Source organism: Schistocerca nitens, chromosome 1, assembly GCF_023898315.1.
Source record: "Schistocerca nitens isolate TAMUIC-IGC-003100 chromosome 1, iqSchNite1.1, whole genome shotgun sequence".
Classification (NCBI taxonomy): Eukaryota; Metazoa; Arthropoda; class Insecta; order Orthoptera; family Acrididae; genus Schistocerca; species Schistocerca nitens.
In genome coordinates this window covers 583,890,090-583,899,150 of record NC_064614.1, presented here as the reverse complement: position 1 = coordinate 583,899,150, position 9,061 = coordinate 583,890,090, and the positions used below count along the sequence as shown (strand labels likewise).

At 41.9% G+C, this 9,061-nt stretch overlaps 1 non-coding gene across 1 annotated transcript; it reads left to right on the top strand.

The window, feature by feature from the left end:
• The first annotated feature begins 1,644 nt into the window (after window positions 1-1,644).
• On the top strand, window positions 1,645-1,717 carry Trnaa-agc (transfer RNA alanine (anticodon AGC)). Its single transcript has one exon. It is a non-coding gene; the product is annotated as a tRNA-Ala (tRNA).
• Window positions 1,718-9,061: the final 7,344 nt, after the last annotated feature.

Genomic DNA, 9,061 nt, shown 5'->3' with positions numbered 1-9,061 from the left:
CAAGACTCCTCAGCAACCTGATAGCCAGCAAGAAGAAAAGATGCAAAATCGAGAAAAAAAGAGCGAAGATTCAAAATGTGCGAGAGAAACACGTGTGCCTCAAAAGAGAAAGTGAACGTTGGTAGATCTGTTCCACCACGTATCTTCAGACACTATATGTTTGATTGCAAGCAATATCATCGACCAATGTTTTACCTGTATTTGCTGAAGTACCAGCAACTAGCGAAGATAAATATGCGAGCAACAGTATGGACAGTTATACTAGATCCACTGGATATAGGTAACTGAGAAGACATTATTGATATTCCTAGGGATAGTTTGCAGTTCGGAACACACTCAGGTCGGATCTAGGAAAAAAGCAGAAAGCGCATGCCCCGCTTGTGGCAAGTATTTATTACCATCGACAGTGACATTACTCGATGTGGCACACACACACACACACACACACACACACACACACACACACAGACACACAGAGAGAGAGAGAGAGAGAGAGAGAGAGAGAGGGGGGGGGGGAGACAGAATGTACAAGGAAGACAAAATAACGAAATGGAGTATGGAAGAGCATAAAATTAATAACAAAGCTTCCATAATATGTCCCATTTACTCTGCACGAAGGTCAGATACACAATGACAACTCATCGACGTCGAGACCATTATGGACGAAGCTGTAGCTCCGATGGAAAACGATGAAATTAGAAAATGGACGTTACCTTGTTTAAGGAACCATTCCTGCCGTAGCCTAAAATGGTTAAGAGATGCCACGGAAAACCTAAGTTGGCCGGAGTGGCCGAGCGATTCTAGGCGCTAAAGTCTGGAACCGCGTGACCGCTGCTGTCGCGGGCTCGAATCCTGCCTCGGGCATGGATGTGTGTGATGTCCTTAAGTTAGTTAGGTTTAAGTAGTTCAAAGTTCTAGGGAACTGATGACCTCAGAAGTTAAGTTCCACAGAGCTCAGAGCCATTTGAACCATTTTTTTGAAAACCTAAATGATAATACCAGGGCCAATGTTCGATATCTCCTCATCTCGAGTCAACATTCCTAACTATTGTGCTATTTCACTTGGTCAGATACTCGCAGTCGTAGGCTCCATGCGGAAACAAGTTATCAGAATCACGTATTACGCTAAGAGATAATCAGTCCGGGTTGCTCGTACAGCGCTGATTTCATATATATCATCCTCGAATTAGTTCTTGGTTTTATTTAAATTTTTTACATTCCTATCCGAGTAAATGTTGTGTTCACCACCTGTGAGAATTTAAAACTATGAACTGAGCTGGGACTCGACGCTGGACGACTGCTTTCGCAGATCAGCCACTTCTTTCTACGTGAAGCATCAGAGCAGACAGTTTTGCTTGCCACTGGCTCCGCTCCATTCCCTCGCAAGTACGTCTCGGTGAGAGCCTTTCGCACTAAATCAAGAAAAGTTGGTTAAAATCCCTGCAGCCATCGTCGTCACGGGACACGGCGTTCGTGAGCAACCACGCTGTCACCGTACCCGTACACCATGCTGCTGGTACCGTAACGGGTACGCAGCAGGCCACGCCCACTGGCCGACGCAGTGCGGGCGGCAGCTGCGGTGGACCGGTTTGGCTCAGTCTGAGGCTGGGAGATAACGTGAGAGCGGACGGGGGCGGCTGTACTGGGGGCGTAGCTCAGATGGTAGAGCGCTCGCTTAGCATGTGAGAGGTACCGGGATCGATACCCGGCGCCTCCAGAAATAATTTTAAGGATTATTATCCATGCTTAAAGCCCTCTAACTGAACCAGCTACTAATTAAATTGAAGCGCATGTCAAGTAGAACGGAATGGACAGTGTCTTGAAAGGAGGATATAAGATGAACATCAACAAAAGCAAAACGAGGATAATGGAATGTAGTCAAATTAAGTCGGGTGATGCTGAGGGAATTAGATTAGGAAATGAGACACTTAAAGTAGTAAAGGAGTTTTGCTATTTAGGGAGTAAAATAACCGATGATGGTCGAAGTAGAGAGGATACAAAATGTAGACTGGCAATGGCAAGGAAAGCGTTTCTCAAGAAGAGAAATTTGTTAACATCGAGTATAGATTTAAGTGTCAGGAAGTCGTTTCTGAAAGTATTTGTATGGAGTGTAGCCATGTATGGAAGTGAAACATGGACGATAACTAGTTTGGACAAGAAGAGAATAGAAGCTTTCGAAATGTGGTGCTACAGAAGAATGCTGAAGATAAGGTGGGTAGATCACGTAACTAATGAGGAGGTATTGAATAGGATTGGGGAGAAGAGAAGTTTGTGGCACAACTTGACTAGAAGAAGGGATCGGTTGGTAGGACATGTTTTGAGGCATCAAGGGATCACAAATTTAGCATTGGAGGGCAGCGTGGAGGGTAAAAATCGTAGAGGGAGACCAAGAGATGAATATACTAAGCAGATTCAGAAGGATGTAGGTTGCAGTAGGCACTGGGAGATGAAGAAGCTTGCACAGGATAGAGTAGCATGGAGAGCTGCATCAAACCAGTCTCAGGACTGAAGACCACAACAACAACAATGTAATTTTGTGACATTTCTCTCTCTGCAGCAAAAGTGTTCGAAAGAAAAGCACGCCTTTTTTTGCTTACTGAGTCTGCGAACGAAAAATACTTCGTTTTTGAAACCGTCTGGTATCTAAAGTTAAGTATATTAGAATGCTGTAATCAAACCACACATTTGTAAACATTGTGTAAATCGTTTCTCTCCTGGCGCCATTCCTTCAAGACCCGAGCTGGATCCGCCACAGAACACGTCGCGTGGTGGGCTGACCACGCGGTCATAAATAGCTGTACAGCTGCAGTCATTTTCCGATATACCGGGTGATCAAAAAGTCAGTTTAATATGAAAACCGAATAAATCACGGAATAATGTAGATAGAGAGGTACAAATTGACAGACATGCTTGGAGTGACATGGGGTTTTATTAGAACCAAAAAAATACAAACGTTCAAAAAATGTCCGACAGATGACGCGTCATCTGATCAGAATAGCTATAATTAGCATAACAAAATAAGACAAAGCAAAGATGATGTTCTTTACAGGAAATGCTCAATATGTCCACCATCATTCCTCAACAATCGCTGTAGTCGAGGAATAATGTTGTGAACAGCACTGTAAAGCGTGTCCGGAGTAATGGTGAGGCATTGGCGTCGGATGTTGTCTTTGAGCATCCCTAGAGATGTCGGTCGATCACGATACACTTGCGACTTCAGATAACCCCAAAGCCAATAATCGCACGGACTGAGGGGTCTGGCCAAGCATGACGAAAGTCGTGGCTGAGGACACGATCATCCCAAACGACGCGCGCAAGAGATCTTTCACGCGTCTAGCAATATGGGGTGTGTGTGTGTTTTTTTTTTTTTGTTCTAATAAAACCCCATGTCATTCCAAGCATGTGCGTCAATATTTACCTCTCTATCTACATTATTCCATGGTTTATTAAGATTTCAAATTTATACTGACTTTTTGATCACCCGGTACTGTTGTTGTTGTTGTGGTCTTCAGTCCTGAGACTGGTTTGATGCAGCTCTCCATGCTACTCTATCCTGTGCAAGCTTCTTCATCTCCCAGTACCTACTGCAACCTACATCCTTCTGAATCTGCTTAGTGTATGCATCTCTTGGTCTCCCCCTACGATTTTTACCCTCCACGCTGCCCTCCAATACTAAATTGGTGATCCCTTGATGCCTCAAAACATGTCCTACCAACCGATCCCTTCTTCTGGTCAAGTTGTGCCACAAACTCCTCTTCTCCCCAATCCGATTCAGTACCTCCTCATTAGTTATGTGATCTACCCATCTAATCTTCAGCATTCTTCTGTAGCACCACATTTCGAAAGCTTCTATTCTCTTCTTGTCCAAACTATTTATCGTCCATGTTTCACTTCCATACATGGCTACACTCCATACAAATACTTTCAGAAAAGACTTCCTGACACTTAAATCTATACTCGATGTTAACAAATTTCTCTTCTTCAGAAACGCTTTCCTTGCCATTGCCAGTCTACATTTTATATCCTCTCTACTTCGACCATCATCGGTTATTTTGCTCCCCAAATAGCAAAACTCCTTTACTACTTTAAGTGTCTCATTTCCTAATCTAATACCCTCAACATCACCCGACTTACTTCGACTACATTCCATTATCCTCGTTTTGCTTTCGTTGATGTTCATCTTATATCCTCCCTTCAAGACACCATCCATTCCGTTCAACTGCTCTTCCAAGTCCTTTGCTGTCTCTGACAGAATTACAATGTCATCGGCGAACCTCAAAGTTTTTATTTCTTCTCCATGGATTTTAATACCTACTCCGAATTTTTCTTTTGTTTCCTTCACTGCTTGCTCAATATACAGATTGAATAACATCGGGGAGAGGCTACAACCCTGTCTTACTCCCTTCCCAACCACTGCTTCCCTTTCGTGTCCCTCGACTCTTATAACTGCCATCTGGTTTCTGTACAAATTGTAAATAGCCTTTCGCTCCCTGTATTTTACCCCTGCCACCTTTAGAATTTGAAAGAGAGTATTCCAGTCAACATTGTCAAAAGCTTTCTCTAAGTCTACAAATGCTAGAAACGTAGGTTTGCCTTTCCTTAATCTTTCTTCTAAGATAAGTCGTAAGGTCAGTATTGCCTCACGTGTTCCAGTATTTCTACGGAATCCAAACTGATCTTCCCCGAGGTCGGCTTCTACCAGTTTTTCCATTCGTCTGTAAAGAATTCGTGTTAGTATTTTGCAGCTGTGGCTTATTAAACTGATTGTTCGGTAATTCTCACATCTGTCAACACCTGCTTTCTTTGGGATTGGAATTATTATATTCTTCTTGAAGTCTGAGGGTATTTCGCCTGTTTCATACATCTTGCTCACCAGATGGTAGAGTTTTGTCAGGACTGGCTCTCCCAAGGCCGTCAGTAGTTCCAATGGAATGTTGTCTACTCCGGGGGCCTTGTTTCGACTCAGGTCTTTCAGTGCTCTGTCAAACTCTTCACGCAGTATAGTATCTCCCATTTGATCTTCATCTACATCCTCTTCCATTTCCATAATATTGTCCTCAAGTACATCGCCCTTGTATAGACCCTCTATATACTCCTTCCACCTTTCTGCTTTCCCTTCTTTGCTTAGAACTGGGTTTCCATCTGAGCTCTTGATGTTCATAGAAGTGGTTCTCTTATCTCCAAAGGTCTCTTTAATTTTCCTGTAGGCAGTATCTATCTTACCCCTAGTGAGATAAGCCTCTACATCCTTACATATGTCCTCTAGCCATCCCTGCTTAGCCACTTTGCACTTCCTGTCAATCTCATTTTTGAGACGTTTGTATTCCTTTTTGCCTGCTTCATTTACTGCATTTTTATATTTTCTCCTTTCATCAATTAAACTCAATATTTCTTCCGTTACCCAAGGATTTCTACTAGCCCTCGTCTTTTTACCTACTTTATCCTCTGCTGCCTTCACTACTTCATCCCTCAAAGCTACCCATTCTTCTTCTACTGTATTTCTTTCCCCCATTCCTGTCAATTGTTCCCTTATGCTCTCCCTGAAACTCTGTACAACCTCTGGTTCTTTCAGTTTATCCAGGTCCCATCTCCTTAAATTCCCACCTTTTTGCAGTTTCTTCAGTTTTAATCTACAGGTCATAACCAATAGATTGTGGTCAGAGTCCACATCTGCCCCTGGAAATGTCTTACAATTTAAAACCTGGTTCCTAAATCTCTGTCTTACCATTATATAATCTATCTGATACCTTTTAGTATCTCCAGGGTTCTTCCATGTATACAACCTTCTATCATGATTCTTAAACCAAGTGTTAGCTATGATTAAGTTGTGCTCTGTGCAAAATTCTACCAGGCGGCTTCCTCTTTCATTTCTTAGCCCCAATCCATATTCACCTACTACGTTTCCTTCTCTCCCTTTTCCTACACTCGAATTCCAGTCACCCATGACTATTAAATTTTCGTCTCCCTTCACTATCTGAATAATTTCTTTTATTTCATCATACATTTCTTCAATTTCTTCGTCATCTGCAGAGCTAGTTGGCATATAAACTTGTACTACTGTAGTAGGTGTGGGCTTCGTATCTATCTTGGCCCCAATAATGCGTTCACTAAGCTGTTTGTAGTAGCTTACCCGCGTTGCTATTTTCCTATTCATTATTAAACCTACTCCTGCATTACCCCTATTTGACTTTGTGTTTATAACCCTGTAGTCACCTGACCAGAAGTCTTGTTCCTCCCGCCACCGAACTTCACTAATTCCCACTATATCTAACTTTAACCTATCCATTTCCCTTTTCAAATTTTCTAACCTACCTGCCCGATTAAGGGACCTGACATTCCACGCTCCGATCCGTAGAACGCCAGTTTTCTTTCTCCTGATAACGACATCCTCTTGAGTAGTCCCCGCCCGGAGATCCGAATGGGGGACTATTTTACCTCCGGAATATTTTACCCAAGAGGACGCCATCATCATTTAATCATACAGTAAAGCTGCATGCCCTCGGGAAAAATTACGGCCGTAGTTTCCCCTTGCTTTCAGCCGTTCGCAGTACCAGCACAGCAAGGCCGTTTTGGTTATTGTTACAAGGCCAGATCAGTCAATCATCCAGACTGTTGCCCTTGCAACTACTGAAAAGGCTGCTGCCCCTCTTCAGGAACCACACGTTTGTATTAAACTCTAAATTGACGCAGATAATTTGAGGCCCATTGCTTTGATCCATCGTTAACTGATTCTTCCCTCGCTTCAAGGTAGAACAACTTGGGAACTATCAATGAAAAGCACACTAATTTGCGCATTCTACACTATTAATTTAGTCTGTTGAACTATTTTTCGCTTACTAGGCCATCGTCAGACATTAACTGACGATCGTCAGCAAAGAGGGCACAATATTCGTGAACAACATTGGAAAAGATGTTACACATCAAAAGTGACAGTGCAACGGTAACGCAATTAAAAACGTTAAAGTTAAACAGTAAATAAATACAATGCATACAATGTAGAAAAAATTAACATTAAACTTGAACAAAAAAGAAAGACAATGCCCACATAATTTAAATTAACTGAACAATTCCAATAAAGTAAAATTAGTACGTGACGAGAATAATGAAGAATAGCTTGCAGAAGTATTGAAGGTGATATAGAAACAGAGTAAAAGAGAGGAGCGACAATTGCAACAACAGAATACATGGAGTATATAGAAAGTCATAATAAAATAAATAAATGCCGGAAAAATGGAGGAACAGAATGTAACAACAGTGTGGGAAGCATTGAAGAACTGTGAGGATTAAGTGAAATTTAGAAAAGAGGAAATATTGAGCTGTATTTGGTTATTCAATACTAAATCAAGACTGTGAGCCAAGGCCACATATTTGTTGATTTCCAGGGCTTAAAATAGGTTCCTTTTTTTGCGTTTTATAAGTGCAGGGCATAAAACAGGCTGCTAGCAGCGGTCCTCGCTCAGCAGACACTCAGCAAATGTGTAGTCATAAATCTGCAACTTCCAGTTGCGTTCAGTTCTCTGGCTCATTGATCAATATAAAACTTACAATCAGGAATACTAATTTTGTATACCCCCTTCCCCCCCCCCCTCTCCCCCCCCCCCCCCGGTTGGCTAGCTGGGTTTTACCATTACCACTGAAAATATGCTGGGATGTAGAGTTCCTAACGTCGTAGAAAATATTATAGTTGCAGGAGTTCAGTGTTTTTCCTACACTCTGTGATACTTGTCTTAGGTATGAGGCTGTACACTACTTCCTAAAAACATTGGAAGGAGCAGCAGAAGGAACTTAAGGAGGGGCATAATTTCAGTTTTTGTTTCTGATGCAAGATGTGGTCAGTCAAGACGGGGTTATAGATGTTGGCTGAATCACTAAATTCTATTGTGTCTAACTTTACTTTGAAATCGCCTTTTGATGAGTTCCATAATACCTGAATATTACGACAGATTTAAGTTAATCCTTCTGTGTGCAGCAAGAACTGATCTTACCAAAACAATGACCTCAGCATTCAATTCGCCTAATTCCTTACCTAGTGGACATATCACGCGGCGAGAACATCTAAAAAAACTCATTCCCAGAGTTTTGATGAAGGTAATACCGTGTAAACAGCTTCACCTGGGCATACTATGGTTGTGCAGGCGGGAGAAGAGTACTCTCCGTCTGTGGAGATGAACGTAAACTGATAAGACAGCGTGTTGTGTTGTAGTGTATGTATTTATCAGACGACAGTAAGTTATTGACGCAACTAAAGGACTATCATGTCGTGGGATTTGCTGGTAGCAGACAGAAAATCAACGTGCTACAGTTCGCTGATAGTACAGTAGTGGTTGCCGAAAGAGAACGGAGACTAAGTCGGCTACTTATTGAAATGGTGCGAGTGGTAGCTGGTGATTATACAAAACACGTAAACATAAAGAAGGATACGGTAAGTATGCGCACAACAGGTGGAAAATATTGTATGGCTGTGTGTTAAGCTTGAACAACAGACACTTCAAGAATTGGGTGGATATAGCTATGTCGGAAATAGATAAACACTTCACGTGCAAGGAAGTCACGGCTTTCTATAAAGAAAAACAGTTACCAATGTTAAAAATATTCTATATACAACCCGAGGACAAAAAAGGTTCATGAAAAGCTGTGTTCGGAGTACAGTTCTAGGCCTATATGAGTGCGAAACGTGGACAATAGAGAAGGCAGATAAAGAATAGATGCTTTTGAGATGAGGTGTTGCAGAAGAATTCTTAAGATGAGCAGATCAATAAGTAATGAGGAGGTGTTGAGTCAATAAGTAATGAGGACGTGTTGAGACGGAGAGAAAATAAATTGGTGACAAATTGACCAAAGGAAGGGATCAGTTGAGAGGATACACCGTGAGGCATCAGGGAACCTTTAGTAGTAATGACTAAATACTTAGGGATTACAATTACAAATAACATAAATTGGAACGATCACATAGATAATGTTGTGGTTAGAGCAAACCAAAGACTGCGATTCATTGGCAGTACACTTAGAAAGTGCAACAGGTCTACTAAAGAGACTGCTTACACCCCGCTTGTCCGTCCTG